Source organism: Scylla paramamosain, chromosome 29, assembly GCF_035594125.1.
Source record: "Scylla paramamosain isolate STU-SP2022 chromosome 29, ASM3559412v1, whole genome shotgun sequence".
NCBI lineage: Eukaryota > Metazoa > Arthropoda > Malacostraca > Decapoda > Portunidae > Scylla > Scylla paramamosain.
The window spans coordinates 9,384,872-9,403,664 of NC_087179.1; the positions used below are offsets into that span (position 1 = coordinate 9,384,872).

At 37.8% G+C, this 18,793-nt stretch overlaps 1 protein-coding gene across 4 annotated transcripts in view; it reads left to right on the forward strand.

The window, feature by feature from the left end:
- Positions 1 to 11,379: 11,379 nt before the first annotated feature.
- Positions 11,380 to 18,793, forward strand: part of LOC135115234 (RNA-binding protein RO60-like) — a 29,041-nt gene continuing 21,627 nt past the window's right edge. Inside the window, exon 1 of one of the 4 annotated variants that reach the window (XM_064031777.1) lies at positions 11,380 to 11,420. The gene's annotated coding sequence lies outside the window, so the exon portion shown is untranslated. Of the gene's footprint in view, positions 11,421 to 17,390; positions 17,656 to 17,682; positions 17,809 to 18,793 lie in introns of those variants that run through there. The other 3 variants (XM_064031774.1, XM_064031773.1, XM_064031775.1) reach the window with 3 other exon arrangements.

The following is an 18,793-nucleotide window of genomic DNA, read 5'->3' on the forward strand; positions in this document are numbered from 1 at the left end:
CGGAACTTCTTGTATAGCCTTCCTTCCTTCATAATCTCCCCATTCTTTTTTTTTTTATTCTTTTTAAGTACGTTTATTTGTCTGTCTGTCTCTCTGTGTTTCTCTGTTTTCTCTCGTTTCTTTTTTATCTCTCCCTCTTCTACTCACACATATCTTTCTGTTTCACTGTCTCTTTTTTTCCTGTCTCTGTCTCTCTTTTATCCTCTCTATCTCTCTGTTTCTCAAACACGTGTCTTCCTGTTTCTTTCTCTCTTTTTTCTTCTTTTTCCTTTTTCTCTTTGTCTCTCTCTGTCTCTCACACTCACATACATCTTGCACTCTCTTTCCCTTCCCTCTCATGAGTAGCAACTAGAGAACCACACTAAAAACACACACACGATAAGCAAAAATTACTACACTTAGTAAGCATCCTCGCTTCCCCACCCTTCCCTATCCCTCTCCCTCTCCGACCCTCAGTCAACGTTCTCATCAACGTTGGGCTGATTGTACGATGGCTGCATTGCCCTTATCATGGAGAAGCGGCTGAGGCAGATGGTGTTGTGACTGGCCATTAGTGGGGAGGTCATCTATGGGAGCCATCCTTGGGATCACCAAAATGATGCAGTTACTCCTGATGTTTGGTACATCATTTTATCATTGCTGTTTCCTCATTTTTCCATCTTCTCCAGGTTCATTAATAGCGGGGACACAGTGGATGCAATAACTTACAAGCTGGTAGCAATGGTAAGCTACGACTGCTCTCTGGCGTTGGTAACATCACGGACCTAACGAGGACAATGGAGCGCCGTCTGCTGAAGGATATTTAATCTTTTAGCTGCTTCCATAAGTGAGTCCTGAAGATGGATACTAATTTGTAATGCTCTCTGTTGCTGCAAGAGTCGGGACATATGTAACCGTGTAAAGGTCTTATAAGGTCAGCAGCTCAGTGTGACTGGCGGTGTTCTGTCGTTATTTTCGCCCTGCTTTGAGATGTTTTAACATTATGTAGGTAGAAAAGACCATTGGATGAGTCCAGTATTGAGTACACATGACAAACATGAGTGATGTGTGTACGTACAGTGTAATGAAAACAACAGCGAGGTGACTGTCACATGTCATCACTGCCGTCCGTGTTATCACTTGTCATGTGTAGAGAGGCGAATGAAAGGATAACCGAGGCAGTGAAAGAGTTTCTGGAGAGAATGTGGCGTGCCAGATGTAGGAACATATAGTATAGAGGATGCTGTTCGTTTTTTTTTTTTTTTTCCCTTGTACATTTGCTGATCCAAAGGCCTGGCTTACGAGTGATCCCGAGCCATCCATACCATCAAAATCATGTGGCTTTATTGTTATTAATCACCCTTATTACGTTGGTCCCAAACATACAAGATGAAAGTAACACTTAAATAGCCACCAGGGGTGTGTAGTGACACGGGAAACAGGCTGCAGTGTGTAAAAGGAGCCAGGGATATTTCTTGAAAACTGCAATTTTTTTTTTTTTTTCTCTTTGGGTGTTGAGAAGTCATGTGGATCTGTTTCCTATTTCTTTCGATGAAGAAGAGTTGCGTGGCCCTATTTCCTATTTCTTTAAACTCCAACCCCACTACAATGTTGGAGACCTGGGATTTTCGGGTGGGGAAAGCTAAAATACGGCTAAATACCGTCTCTTACCATCATAGAATGGACAGAGAACTGCTTACCGGTGCGGTTACAAAAACTAAACAAATCCGCCCCCCCCCCCCACTGACACTCCACATGTAAACACCAGCACATCGTGACACGTGCGCCTTGTCCCACCACAGGTAACGTGAATGGGAGAGAACCAAGAATCCTTGCAGTAAATCAGACGAGTAACAATACCACTATCCGCGCCTAGGTATAATTGCAGCTTCCCCCAATAAACTGCTAGGAGCATTTCCAACCCCCATATTACCTTGTCGCAAACGAATAATAAGGTCGGGACGGAATTTCATAGATTTACCTCAGTATTTTGCTGGGATCCTATTTCCACAGTCATTGAAAGGATAGTGTGTGTGTGTGTGTGTTCGTGTTTGTTAGGTTAGGATAGGTAAGGTTAAGTTAGGTTACCTTAGCTTTCTGGTTGTTCGAATATACTGATGGTGGGGGTTCAAGGGGGGCACAGGCCCCTGATTATAATAGGTTTTTGGTTTGCTAGGAAACCTTGATTTCTAGGAAAATTTCCCTACATTTTCAAAGTCTATATATCACTCGTATGTGTCCCCCTCCCCCCCCCCCAAAAAAAAAAAAAAAGGTTCTCCACAGGCCCCCAAGCTTGCTGGAGGAGTTGGGGGGTGTGTATAGAGATTGGGGATATTGGGTGAAACTGCAAATTTATCTGCACATATTGCAGCTTAAGGTAAATTTTCTTAAGTAGTTATCATAAGGTTTTGTGAATTTTGCTCTCTCTCTCTCTCTCTCTCTCTCTCTCTCTCTCTCTCTCTCTCTCTCTCTCTCTCTCTCTCAAGAACAACAATATTTAAGTTAAGAAAACCCCATATAGTTTGCTGTATTTCCATTACACTTTCTCATGTGTGTCTTGGTGCTTAAATACTGTCAAATTATGACCCCTAAAATCTAATTAGTATTTAAGTTCTGTCAAATTATATATAAAAGTCTAACTAGCTAGTCAAGACAAGGCAGCTGTGGAGGACTTGCTATTGACTCATTGCATCATTTGTAGAATTATACAACTTTGGTAAATATTTTAGGGAGTGTCACTCTAAGGTGCTCCATTCTGTCCTCAGCCACTCATGGTACTCACTTGATTTGGCTGGCATTTCGTTTACAATGTTATATTCAATTAAGTTAACCTCTTAGTATAAGGAAGCTTGACCTTCTGTCAAACCCAACCACACTTAACAGTCACATCCACCTTCCTTATTTGTGATAGATTAATTTCTCACTGTTTTGTAAAGGAGAACATAGTTTTTTGTTTAGTGATGACATTGGCAGGATGGTGGTGGGATGGTCATGTGGAGATTGGGGAAAGGATAACCCTAGTTTGAGTTTAGATGGTATGGTAGAGTCAACCTGGAAATTAATGTTGCTGCCAAGGAAAAAGAAAACTGGATGGAAACAAGAGGTTTTCTAATGTATACTTTGTTAAACTTCATAAAGATACCATGGACTGTTTGGATATTTATGCTGCCATATTGCATGAAATTAATGAACATCAGAAATTTATCTAGGGTTAAGTGATGCCAGGATGAGGAAAGATGAGCTGACAGTGAGGTACCTTATGGTCCAGTCTGTTAAGTATTTTCCTTCTGGGCTGTTTGATCCATGTTCAGTCCCCTGGTTATGTCCATCTCCCTCATTTGCTATAAATTAATTTCTCACTGTTTTGCAATGGAGAATGTTCAGTCATGACATCCATTCTCCCCAGAGCTCTGTAGGTGACTAATCAAAGTCCCACCTAATTTAACCAAATGTAACTGGAGGGAATGTTTCTCCTCCCCCAGGTCATAAGCCTAATTAAACCTAACATGGAGAATGAATTTTTTTAGTACCTTAATATTGTTTCCTGCAAATTATTTCCTTTACTTACATATTTTTTATATTGGTTCACAGTTGTATGTAATGCTAGTTTCTCCTTAATAATGGTTGGTTCTGTTATAGAGATTTACTATCGTTTGTTTTATGTTGAATCAGTATGATAACCATTTCCTGATAAAACTTATTTTGTTGCAATATTAGGTGTGGTGTGTGATGATTAGTCCTGTGCCTTGTGGTGCTTTGCTTTACCTGGTATTTTTACTTGTTGTGCTTCCTGAACACAACAATGACAAGCAAAGTACACGAAGCCACACTGTTGACGTGCCAGTCAAAAAAAAAAAAAAAAAAAATTGATAAATAAAATAAACAAAAAAATAAATAAATAGAAGTAAATAAATAAATAAATAAATAAAGTAAACTAGATAGAATAAGAATAAGTAAATAAAAATAAGCAGAGCAGACCATGAACAAAATGGAATACAAAGTGCATCATTTGCTGCAAGGTGTAAATGCTTTGGTGAAAGCAGCAGTAATATTATCACAGTTAATCCTCATATGAGAATAAAAGATATCCAAGGTGGTTAGCTAAGGCAACTTTAAATGCTTTTAAATTTGTTAAGGAGTCAAGATTTACAGGAGAGAGCTCCATAAACTAATATTCCTTATACTAAAGAAATGCTTCTTAATTTCAAGCCTAGTTCTGATCTGGGGTAAGTTGAATTGGCAGCCTTTAGTTACAGACAGTTGAAGATAATGGAACAACTCAGGCTTTTGTAGGAATCTGCAATATAAAATTAACCAGTACTTGACCATGCATGTGCTTCCCGAATCTGACCTTCACTGAAAATAAGTTGAGCTTTTTCAGTCCTGTAATGCAATCTTCACTTTTAAGACCACTGATGGATGCTCTTTGTCCAGCAGCACTGTATGGATTCCAGAGCTCTAGTGTCACCAGCATCTAAGTGAACATTAAAGCTCTTGACCGTAAGGGTGGGGCTTTGCCTGAAACTACCATTTAAGCTTCATCTGTTTCTCAGAGATTACCTATCGTGTCGGAATGTATTTTTATTCCTGTAAATCTTTTTTTCCATTTATTCAAGGAAGAATTAAAGCTGAATGGTAGTTGAATCACATCTGTCAACATGACAAGCATCAGATATCATTATGTATATATACTTGTCTCATAATCAAAGCAGATCTTCTCACCAGATTGTTTTAAATGAGTAAAAATAATCAAACCCAGTAGTATATTTTAGGGAGTTGAGGAAATTGATATGATTATTCTTAATTATTTGTTTGCTCCATGGTTACAATAGCTCAGAGCTTTCCATAAGTTAGCGTCATTATCATCTTATTTATTGTGGCAATTTGTTTCATATTACTGGACTTCAGAAAGAATATGCTCAGCAATAGATGATGGGTGACCATAACAATTATAATTACTAGAAATAGAGGACTTACTTTAGCTCAAGAAAAACAATTTTGATTAATCATTGAATCCACAAAGAAGTGATCCATGTAATGGGACAGGTCCTGCCAAGAATGGGCAAGGAATCCACAAAAAGAAAAGAAAAAGAAAATTCTTCCAAATAAATGATAATGCCATGAATTCACCCACAAAACACACTTCAGCAACCCTAGAAAACCATGATGTGAACCAATCCCTTCAGCCCAGGAAGAAAAGAAGAAAAATACACCTGAAGGAGGTTAAGGAACACAAATAATTAAACCAGTTCTTATTGTGAAAATGCCTGAGGACTATTCAGCTAATTGGAAGATGCTGAAGGAAGTATGTATGCTCTTTTGTATATCAATAACTTATCTGGTGTAGGAGTTCTTGATCTCTTAATTATTACTGATCCCATTAATGATCTCATGAAAACAGTTGATAGATACATGCATGCACACATAGAAAATAATTCTCTATTTGGTAGCTAAATATCATAACATTTGAAGTTCACCTTAATATTTTGTAATGTTCTACTGCTACTATACTTGCCACTTGACTGTGTATGTTCAGCAGCATGTCATATTGTACTTGACTGGTGTGAAACAATACATGTATTGTGCTGAATCAATTTCAGAAGGTGAAAAATAGATTATAGTGTGTACTGTACTTACTAACCATAAATACTGTGAAACCTGTCCCTATACTCTTTAGGGATTCACAGACCACAAGTCAAGCACATAATGGATACAGTTAATTGTTTCATAATATTACTTCTCTTTGAACCGTCAGAAAGTCCTCAAAATCTTGTTGCAGTAACTTGATGTCAATAGACTTGATGTGAATAAAAGTAGGAACAGAATAAAAAAAAAATGTAGAAAAAGAACAAGAAAAGTTGAAAAAGTTGAAATAACAAAAAAAAAAAAAAAAAAAAAAAGAAGGTACAGAAAAAATAAAAAAAAAGCAGAGTAAAGGCAGAAAAGCAGAAAATACAGAAATAACAGAAAAAAAAAAAAACAAAGGAAGAAAAAGTAACCAAATTCTCTCTTTCCCTCACACACACACACACACACACACACACAGCCTTGCTTCTCTGGGCCCCTGTACTGCTCCTTACAGCCACTCTCTTCCTGCAGAATGAGAGGCATCCGTCAGTGGCAGTGTCCTGATAGGGTGATAGGGGTGGATGGCCATCCCCTTGAGTCTCCCCTTGAACAGTTCCCTCATGGTCCAGTCCTGGAGGATGTACTGCTCCTGAGTCTATGTCACTGCCACCCGCTGCCACCGCGTGTCCTTCCCCAGCCTGGACAGGTCCAGGTTTTCAATGACATGCTGTGAAGAAACATTTACTGAGATACTAATGGCAAGGAGAGAGAGAGAGAGAGAGAGAGAGAGAGAGAGAGGAACAGGTTATCGATAACAATGAAAATAAATCTGAAATAACAAGGAAAATATGCATTCAATTTTAAGAGAGAGAGAGAGAGAGAGAGAGAGAGAGAGAGAGAGAGAGAGGAACAGGTTATCGATAACAATGAAAATAAATCTGAAATAACAAGGAAAATATGCATTCAATTTTAAGAGAGAGAGAGAGAGAGAGAGAGGAACAGGTTATCGATAACAATGAAAATAAATCTGAAATAACAAGGAAAATATGCATTCAATTTTAAGAGAGAGAGAGAGAGAGAGAGAGGAACAGGTTATCGATAACAATGAAAATAAATCTGAAATAACAAGGAAAATATTCATTCAATTTTAAGAGAGAGAGAGAGAGAGAGAGAGAGAGAGAGAGAATTGTTGATAAAGATGAAAAATAAGTGAAATAACAGGGGAAATATGCATTGAATTTTAAGAGAGAGAGAGAGAACATAACAAAAGAAGTAATGGAAGCTGCAAGAAGTGACCAGGCTTACACGTGGCAGTCCCTGTATGAAATATACTTAACTATTTCCACCTATCATCCCCATCCACAAACCTGTCAAATCTTCCCTTAAAGCTCCCTAATGTCTTGGCACTAACAACATGATTACTGAGTCCATTCCACTCATCTACCACTCTATTTGAGATCAAATTTCTTCCTATCTCTTTCTTAAACCTAAATTTTCAAGCTTATACTTGTTATTTCTTGTTCTATCCTGGTTGCAGATCCTAAGAATTTTGCTTACATCCCCCTTGTTACTAGAATTTCTAGTGGTTTATTTACAGAAGCTGCAAAGAAGGAGGTTTCAAGATCCTCCAATTTTGATGATCCTTTTGACCTTTCTTTTGAGGCTGGCACCTCAGTGGGCCTCTTTTGTTTCACTCTTTTTATTGCCCCTGGTCATTACATGGTTTACATTAAAAAAAAAAAAAAGGACGATTAACCATACCATGTACCTATGTTGCCAGTGTGTAGTGTGGGATGGTCCTAAGGGAGGTATGAGCCTAACTGGAAATCCATGGACTCTCAGCCACTGCTCCCCCTGGTGTGATGAGGCCAAGGTGGGCATCTTGATGCACTGATGGGTGTTCTCTGTCCCTTCCTTCAGTTCAGAATGGTTCTGGGAGCACTGGCAGGGTAAGTTGTTAGGGATTGTGCCATTGTGTGAATGTGTGATTTCTGAGTGGTTACTTCTGTACTTTCTGTGATGTTTAATGTTTATTTTTTTTATGCAATTATTAACCTTTTAGCTCCAATATGCAACAATTCACTGCACTAAAAGCAATGTATGGAATCAATAAACATCTCTATAAGCATCTATATAAGCATTTACATAAAGCATTTGCAAAAAGGAAGATAAAAAAGAATAGATTTAGCAATTTTTAGTTAGTACAATGGCTGGAGAACAAGAAACTTGACCGTGAATGAGTTACTTCCTTGACTCTTCTGGGTATGGGGCTGAAGAGAGACAGGGATGAGTGGTGGCTGTAGAAGAATTGTGATTTGTAAATGAGTTGGCCTGACTCTTCTAAATGTGGGGCTGAAGAGAGATCTGGGTGAGTGGTGGAGCCACCTGTACCATTAACCTGACTTGTGAATGAGTTACCTTCCTTGACTCTTCTGGATGTGGGACCAAAGGGAGACCTGGGTGAGTGGTGACTGCAGGAGGCTCTTGACTTATGAGAGAGTTGTGTTCCTTGACCCTTTCATTGGTGTGGCTTCTCAAACATCAATAATCTAGTGGTAGTTTAGAGTGCAACTTGAGTGAATGGTGGGTGTAGGAGAATCCCAACTTGTGAGAGATATATGGTCCTTAAATCTTCTGTTGTGGCTTCTAATCTTAATGTAAATTAATTGTTTAGTGGTAGTTTTGTTAAACACTGGGTAAGTAGTGGGTGGCTACATGTTTCACTCCCTTCAAATAACTTCAAATAAGTTATTAGTCAGTCCAGGACCTCACGTTCTTTCCTGGCAAGGTGAAGATGACCCGAGTCTTGCCAGCAGGTAAGTTGGTGGATGCCATCAGGTCCACCACATCACACATCCACTGCTGGATGCACCACTTCCTCTTTGAGGCCCTCTGTTAACATTTAAAAAAAAATAAATAAATAAATAAAATAAAATAATAATAATTTTAAGAATTTTCACATGACTATTGTGATATGTTCTTTACTGAAAAAAAAAAAATGTTAAACATTTAAAATGGTCGTTTGAGTTCTCTATAGCAAGCTAGAAATAAAAATATTTCACTTAAAAAAAATATAAAAAATTCGGACACGTAGAAAACACTTTTTTGATTGATATATACATTTTATATGAATATTCGTCTTCTGCATTTCATAATTCAATCATCTCTAACCTTAGATAAAAAATTTTTATAGGAAAAAAATTTTCAATTTTTGACATGTCCGGACCTGTGTTAAAAAATTGAAAAAAAAAAAACTTAATTTTAAGAATTTTCACATAACTATTGTGATATGTTCTTTACTTAAAAAAGAACTGTTAAACATATTTAAAATGGTGGTTTGAGTTCTTTATAGCAAGCTAGAAATAAAATTTTTTTCACTTTTTTTTTTTAATTCGGACACGTAGAAAACACACTTTTTTGATTGATATATACATTTCATATGAATATTCGTTTTTTGTATTTCGTAATTTAATCATCTCTAACCTTACATAAAAAAAAAAAATTTACAGGATTTTTTTTTTTTTCAATTTTTTACATGTCTGGACCTGTGTTAAAAATTTTGAAAAAAAACCCTGAATTTTAAGAATATTCACATAACCATTGTGATATGTTAAAAAAAAAAAAAAAAAAAACGTTAAACATACTTAAAATGGTCGTTTGAGTTCTTTATAGCAAGTTAGAAATAAAAATATTTCTTCACTTTTCGAGAAAATTCGGACACGTAGAAAACACACATTTTTGTTTGATATGTATATTTTATATGTATATTCGTCTTCTGCATTTCATAATTTAATCAGCTCTAACCTTAGATAAAAAAAAAAAATTAACGAAGTCTTAAAAAAAAATTAAAAAAACACTGAATTGTAAGAATTTTAACATAACTATTGTGATATGTTCTTTACTTAGAAAAGAACCGTTAAACATATTTAAAATGGTCGTTTGAGTTCTTTATAGTAAGCTAGAACTTTTTTTTTTTCACTTTTTGAAAAAAATTCGACACGTGGCGTGCCAGATGTAAGAACAATTAATGTAGAGAGTGCTGTTCGTTTCTCTCTCTTTTTTTTTTTTTTTTCCCTCTTACAGGAGTTGCTGATCCAAAGGCCTGGCTTAGGAGTGATCCCGAGCCACCTGTACCATTAATATCAAGATCATATATATATATATATATATATATATATATATATATATATATATATATATATATATATATATATATATATATATATATATATATATATATATATATATATATATATATATATATATATATATATATATATATATATATATATTGATAAATAGTATAAATAATGATAATAATGGCATAAAGAAAATGAGCTTCTAATATATACATGGACATCCTATCATATTTTATATATATATATATATATATATATATATATATATATATATATATATATATATATATATATATATATATATATATATATATATATATATGTTTATAGCAATATTCTTCTCCATTTCATGATTTAATCACATGTAATCTGAGATTTGAATTTTTATCTTTTTTTTTTTTTTTTTTTCGTACAGTTCCGGACCTGCATTAAAAAAAAAAAAAATAACAACTTCAAGAATTTTTTTACCTAAAAATTGTGATATGAAGCCCCTAGTGTTGAAAGGGCGAATCCAGCAAAATCAGGTTTTCAGATATCGGCGTTTGAAGTAATCTATTCACGCCAGAACCCCTTATAGTGCTGTGAAGACGAATCCAACAAAATGCTGTTTCAAGATATTCACGTCTCAGTATTTGCTAATCAAAGACAAAATGGCAACTAATTCTGTGAACAGTGTTGTTCGTACAAATACATGTCATGATAATCTTTTGGTATAGACATAAACAGGCATTACCATTAAATTGCTACTTCCTTCGTATATTTACCAATACAGTAAAATCCCTCTCATCCGGCATTCGAGTATCCGGCAGCTTCAAGTATCCGGCACATTTTTCCCCGAGCCTTAAAATCAATAAAATATCAATGTGTACTCATAAAATCAATTAAAACTCCCGCGCGAGGCATACTTTGTCCCCTCGCCACCAGAGCGCACTGCTTCGCGCCACCCGCGGCCCACTGCACTGTGTTTACTCAGTGACTCAGTCCCGCGTGTGCACTGTTTATCGCCTGACGCCTTCATCATGCCTAAAGTTGTAGAAAAGAGAAAGCGTGTTGTGCTTACACTTAAGCAGCTGATCAGATCAGCTGCTGATTAAGATCAGCTGATCTTTGTTATGGTAAGATGCGTGAGTGTAGGGTGGTGATTGTGGACATAATTTCACTTCTATTCAAGTATCCGGCATGTCAGCGGTCCCATTGATGCCGGATAAGAGGGATTTTACTGTACATACATATCATGAAAATATTTTGGTATAAACAAAAACAGGCATTACTAATGAAATGCTACTTCTTTCGTGTGTTTTAATGCGTTAGCTGGGAGATCACGGGGTGAGTGAAGGTCTAAATAAAAGTCCCTACAATACTTTGTGGTGCCCCGAGTGAGGAAGACAGGGCTATGTTGTTGTCAGGTTCGAGAAGCTTCGTGTTGCACGAACCGGGCATAATAACGCAATCGAAACTCATTCCGCAAATTCACGTATGTGAAGTAAGGACTTTTCCACATCCTGGGGTCAGAGCTGAAACCTTTGACCACGATCGAAGATTAAAATAGGTTCTAAAATAGCCTTACGAATTAACCATATTGCTGGTTTTACTTCGGCAAATCACGTGTCTGCTAGATGGTGCCGTTCACATGAGATACACTACACTTCGCCACACAGTCAATTACTGCGCAGACACCACACAAGTCGGACGTCGGTCTCGCCTCCTGTTAAGTTGTTACGACTTTTGTTATCGGTGAGTGATAGGAATATTAAAGTTTTCTTGTTTGGATTGTGTATTATGATTTCCATTACCTGTTATAAGGGTGGAATATTGTCTTTAATTATCCGTTACCTGATTATAGGGCGGAGTATTGCCTATGGATATCCGTTACCTGATAAGGGCGGAGTGTTGCCTATTTGAATCCGTTACCTGAATTAAGGACGGATTGTGGACTATAAATATCCGTTACCTGGCATAAGGGCGGATTATTGGTTATATGATATCCGTTACTTGATATAAGGCGGATTATTGGCAAATATGACCATATTTGGGCACTCTCATGAGCCGACATAGGTGCGAGATGGTTCCATCTTGTTACCCATTATTGGGGCAAGAGGAATATTGCCTTATTTACAAGCCCGGGGGCAATTGACTTCCCAAATTACTAAAGGGAAAAAAATTTTTGATTTACAGTTGCCCTGTGTGAGAGATTAAGGCACCCGTGAAGTTATAAAAAGAACTGCTGTTGGAAAGGGTGGCGTCTTGTTAACATTCTCCGCCATGTCTAGGACGCCTTCTGATGCTTGCCCCAGTCCTGAGAGATTCAGTACTACCAGCATGCCACGCAACTCAGCTAAAATAAAGGAACTACACAAGGGGAGTAAACATGATGAAGAAAGATCCACATCCAAGAGCCGTTCTACTCGTCATGAGAGGTTAAGTTACTCTCGGTCACCTTCCCCTTCTCCAAGATACGATGGTGAAGACAGCGCTGCGCCTTCTTTGGGCATGATTATGGGTGCTTTGACTGAGTTGAGGAGGGACATGGACAAGCTTAAGAAGGAAAATAGGGATGTGAAGTCACAAACAGTTCATAACAATACTCCCCAGTCGGTGTCAAATAATACTTTGGTGCCAGATTCTCAGGAATCACAGGCAGGATTTTCTGGATTTAGAACTCCACTGAGGGAGGACAGTGATGAGGAAGAGGAAATCCAGAGGAATGTTCCTCATGATAGCATACTGTTACAAGGTGCTAAGAATTATGGACCCACGGAAACTGTCTCAAAAGAACTTGACAAGGAAATTGCTGCAATGGTGAACCACCTGTTTATTAATGGCATGAGGCAGGAAGATTACAAAGCCATTGTAGAGGATGAGGTGACATTTAGACCAAGTAACTGCCATGCATTAAATCAAGTGGATTGCAACACACAGGTCCTGGATGCGCTGCCTGCAGAGACAAAGAAGGCAGACTTAAGGGATAGGGCAGGGCTTAAGGGACGTGGGAAAAGATATTACCAAGGCAGCTACTATTGTTGTTGAATCGCTTACTGTGCTAGACAAGGTGGCACGTGATGAAGAGCACCAAATTATCGCAAATGAGGTGGCCATGCTCAATGGTGCATTGGCATTATTGGGTAATGCCCACTATAGAAATAACTTGACCAGGCGACATATTATAAAGAGAGACATTAATCCCAAATATTCTCATTTGTGTGCTGACAAGGCTCCCATAACGGGTCTATTGTTTGGGGATGACCTGTCACAAGCCACCAGAAATATTGAGGAGGCAGAAAGGCTGAAAACCAAGTTCACTTTTAAGAAGCCTACATCTTGGACTGCAAGCAGTGGCAGATTTGGTGGAGGTAAACAACGTAACTTTTTTGCCAAGGCCTCCACCCGTGGATTCCAATCCAGATATCAGCCATATGGTTTTCGCAGGACGCCCTCCAGTGGTGAACACAGGCGCTCCTACCCTGCTCAAGCTTGGACAACAAAAAACGTGAGAGGCCGGGGTCAACACAACCCCCGGCGTTAACCCAGGTGAGAGAACAATTCGAGGCTGGGCAACTTCACAAGTTTATCAATAAATGGCGTGTGATTACAAGTGACCTGTTCATTTTGGATATGGTGGAACATTGTCATCTGAATATAGATGAAGCTAATATCGAATATTTATTTAAAGAGGATATATAGTATGTCTTTAGTGAGGAAGATAAATTGATTATGCATCAGGAGGTTAAAAACTTGTTAGAGATAAAGGCCATCATAGAGACACATAGACAGGATCAACAAATACTTTCACCAATTTTTCTGAGGAAGAATAAGACTGGGGATTATAGGATGGTGTTAAATCTTGAAAAACTGAACAGGCATGTAGAATATACTCATTTTAAAATGGAAAATTTTGAACAAGCATTACAGTTGCTTAGTCAAGGAGATTATATGGCTTCTAAAGACCTTAAGAAAGCCTATTATTCAGTAAAAATTGCAGAGGAACAACAAAAATATCTGTGTATTAGATGGTTGGATAAGATTTACCAGTTCACATGTCTACCTAACGGGTTTTCGGATGGTCCTCGTCTATTTACAAAACTTCTGAAGCCAGTTTTCTCTACACTTAGGCATAAAGGCCACAACATCACTAGTTATATTGATGATACGCTTCTGTGTAGTAGTTCTTTGAAGAGATGTTTTGATTGCATGAATGACAACATTCAGTTGTTGCAGAGTGTAGGTTTCTGCATAAATGTGGAGAAATCTGTTTTGAGTCCCACTACGCGTATTGAGTATTTAGGTAATGTGATAGATTCGGTGGCCATGACAGTTACCTTGCCGGCGCGTAGGAGGGATAAGATTATACAGCATTGCTCTCTTTTATTCAATAGACAGAGAGAAAAAATTAGAATTGTGGCAAGAGTGATTGGCCTGCTGGTGGCAGCAATCCCAGCTGTAGAGATGGGGAAAATGCACTATAGGAGGATGGAAAGAGCAAAGATCAAGGCCTTGGAAGAGGCATGTGGAGACTTTAATAGATGGATGAACATTACATAGGAGATTAGAACAGATCTAAACTGGTGGATTAAGGAATTGGAGAATCAAAACAGGAAAATATTCAGAAATGCACCAGATATTGAGTTGTTCACAGATGCTTCAAATCTAGGATGGGCAGGTTGCCTAAATAACATCACTACCAATGGCAGATGGTCCCCTGAAGAGGTGCGTTCGCACATTAATGCACGTAAATTATTGGCTATATTATTCTCATTGAGATCTTTTACACATCTCCTTAGAGGTTTACACGTCAAGGTGTTATGTGATAACACCACAGCGATTAATTACGTGAATGAGATGGGAGGTGTTAAGTCAATAGTTTGTGATGACATTAGTAGGGACATCTGGGAATGGTGTCTTAGTAATGGGGTATGGCTGACAGCTTCCCACATACCAGGCAAATGTAACGTCATGGCCGACGAGGCGTCACGTTCCTTTAATGACAGACATGAGTGGCAGCTGAATGAGATGATATTTAAGGAATTGTGTTCTATATTTGGGAATCCTTGTATAGACCTATTCGCTTCACGTTTGAACAAACAAATGACTCCATTCTGTGCATGGACACCAGATCCAGAGGCTGCATATATTGATGCATTTACAATTCCATGGGCTAATTTTAAATTGGTTTACCTCTTTCCTCCCTTCTCTCTGATCTCTAGATGTCTGCAGAAGTTAAGAGAGGAAAGGACCAGAGGATGGATCATAGTGCCACTTTGGCCATCACAACTGTGGATGGGGATGCTCCTTCGGATGCTAGTAGACGACCCTTGGGTCATACAGAGCAGGAAAAATGTGCTAATGCATCCATCAACTGCAGAGGAACACCCAATAATGAAACACACAAATTTGATGGCTTGTCAGTTGTCCGGAAACAACTTGGAGAACATGGCATATCTAAAGAAGGTACGGAAATCATTATGGCCTCTTGGAAACCAGCAACAGGTAGACAATACAGCACTCACATCAAGAGGTGGACACTCTTTTGTAGTAGATGGAACATTAATCCCATTGCACCATCTGTAGTACATATATTAAACTTTCTGACTCATAACTTTCAAAGGGGTGTGGGTTATGAAAGCATTAACACGGCAAGAGGGGCTCTATCTGCAATAGGAATTATGGTGGAAGGCTGCAGAGCAGGCAATCACCCACTCGTCAACAAATTTCTGCGGGGAGTCTTCAACTTACGCCCTTCTACACCCAGGTATGCAACGACCTGGGATGTGAAACTCGTATTACAAAAGATAAGACTCATGGAACCACTACACAGCCTAACACTGAAAGACTTATCGCTAAAAACGGTGATGCTGATGGCAATGACACAAGCAGCCAGGATCCAAACTTTGCACTTATTATCGTTGGTGAATATGGCATTTGGAGAAGAATCTGTTTCAGTTTTGTTAGGAGGTAACATCAAGCAATGCAGGCCAAAATTTAATGTTCGTACTATTGTATTTAAAGCTTATCCTCAGGATTACAGATTGTGTGTAGTTAAGACTATGAAAGAATATATAAAAAGAACTGAGAGGCTAAGGACAGAATCTGGAAATGCAGATAGGAGACTACTCATAAGTTATATAAAACCTCATAGGAGTGTTTCCAAGGACACAGTGGCAAGATGGCTTAAGACCATGTTATATAAGTGTGGGATTGATACCAAGAGGTACATAGCAGGTAGTATTAGACCTGCATCAGTGTCTAAGGCCAAGGCACTGGATGTGCCTATTGCCACCATCATGGCAAAAGCTGGTTGGACACAGGAAGCCACATTTGCTAAATATTATAATAAGGATATAGAAGGGGAAATAGACCCTTTTCAAGAAGCAGTGCTAGGCTGAGTATAATGTAAGGTTTGAAATGTTATCAGCAGTAAAAATCATGTTCTATTTTCATAAATGAAATTAAGTTTTTGTAATAGGAACTTTTATTTACACCTATTTACAAAATGTGAATTTTGACAGAACCCTTTACATACAACACCCACATGACTTTAAAATCTCATGTGAACGGCACCATCTAGCAGACACGTGATTTGCCGAAGTAAAATTACAGAAGTACATGAGACTTACCGTAGGTTAGTTGAAATGTGCTTCGGATTTTGCGAGGCACATCACGTCTGCTAGATGGTAGAGTTCACATGCCCTCCACTCCCTCCCTTTGTTAATTGATGATTCTTGGTTTACACAACAAAAAATCACTGACTGGAAGGGTTGGGAGATAATAATTCATGTGGGTAGTTGTATCTTTAAAGACTGACTGTGTGGCGAAGTGTAGTGTATCTCATGTGAACTCTACCATCTAGCAGACGTGATGTGCCTCGCAAAATCCGAAGCACATTTCAACTAACCTACGGTAAGTCTCATGTACTTCTGTAATTATCAATTGTTTAAAACGGTAAACTGGATCTTTGGGACATAAAGGAACACATCAAAGGCATAATTAGTCAAATACAAAGACAATGTTCCACTGAGGTTTTTAAACTGGAAATAGAACTGTATATATATATATATATATATATATATATATATATATATATATATATATATATATATATATATATATATATATATATATATATATATATATATATATATATATAGTCATTGCTGTTTTGATTTAAGTAACATTCTTTTGTTTTCCTTTCTACAACAATAAAAGAAGAGTAACTACAAAACATGATGTATAGATCAAAATATTACATGAAGAAATATATACACAAGCACTGCCAATGAGGAGGATGAAGGGAAGGAAAGGGGGCAGGTGAGATAAGGTTCAGGGGACAGACAGGTGTGTGGTTGCTTGATCACACTCGGATGCAAGGTGATAGGAACAGGAATGTGCAGGGAGGAAAGAACTAGAGCTTGAATATATATATATATATATATATATATATATATATATATATATATATATATATATATATATATATATATATATATATATATATATATATATATATATATCACTGAAATTTCCTTACATGATTTGAATGTTGAAAGTATCACAGTAATGTTTTATTTTTCTTCTTTTTATTTATCGATCTATCGCATAACAAGCCGGAGTGTGTTGACACGCACACATACACACACACATACGTACGCACACACATACCGCCGTTAATAATAAATCCGGATATGTACAGAAACACACACACACACGAACACTGCACTGTCAGTTGAGACTCTAACAAACAACACCACACATATTCTGCATATTTAGTCTCTCATTGGTCCCTAGATGTAGGTAGAAATAGGAAATAGGGAGTGAATAAGGGAGCAGGGGAGGAGGCCGAGGCGTGAGTCACGGAGAAGAACACGGAGCAGGGACCCTCACCGAACACAGCCCGTAACATTAGTGAGTTCACACATACACATGCCCGTCACGCTCTCAAAACTATTACCCAATGAAAGTTTACCACAGTCTTGAGGTATCTGGTGTATTATTATGATGTGTAGTTTAGGTGTAATATGTGTTTTAAGTGAGTGGAGTGGCCCGTCCTGTGTGTGTCTCTTTCTCTCCGCCCCGCCTCCTTGGAACCATGTTTTTCTTCCCCTGCAGTGGTGATGGCTTATTTTTCTGAGTAAGCTGGGTCATGGGTGACATTTACGGAGTGCTGCTAGGGCTCTGAGTGATGTGTGTTGTGTCATGATTGGCCTGTCACTAAAATGTGGCCGTGTTTCATTGTGTGTGTATTGTGTGCTTCACATTGTTTACATCCTGACATCTTGTCTTACCTTGCCTTACCTGTGGCAGGGCGCGGCTCTTGTAGGGGGAAATGTTAGGGTGTTTCTTTTTTCTTCATATTGCGGTTATCATTAAGGAAGTATAAATCCTCAGTATTTTATAAATTACTGATTAATTATGATTAATTACCTTTACTGCTTTTCTGGTTTCGTGTTTTTATTTATATTTTCCCTCCAGCCTTTGAGAAAAACCATCCAACTGAAAGGTTCTGAGTATATATATATATATATATATATATATATATATATATATATATATATATATATATATATATATATATATATATAAAAGGAAAGACTCTTGGAGAGATGCCCACACTATTTGAATATGAAAAAGTTATCCAGCTCAGGTGGCTGAATGGCAGTCAACAGTGGCTAGCCAAACACAGTGTAATGGTGAAGAGCTTTTCTGTGTTAAGTGTAATGCTGCTTAATAGACTCCCAGCATTGTAATACATGCAGTGTTTTCTGGATCAGAGGTTATTAAGTGGTGACAGATTTAGTTTAGAAATGTCCTTTACCATTAGGTATATTTTGAGGCAGGACACCAGTTGACAGTTGACAGACTGCATCCTAAGACTGGCAGTTTCTTTAACCTTTAAAAATTTGGGTGATAATTTGGACTTTGTTTTTCTTCTCAACTCATATGTAAGTTTTACAGGTGTTGTAATTTCTTAGGAAGTCTAGAAGAAAAGATGATAAGGCTTGGAAAGGACAATTACTGGAACAATTACTGAAACACGGGTTCTTATGGTTGGTTTTGAAAGCCCCCTCTCATGTGGTAGGAAATTGATGTCTCAATCTGTCTTACTTTGGGGGACT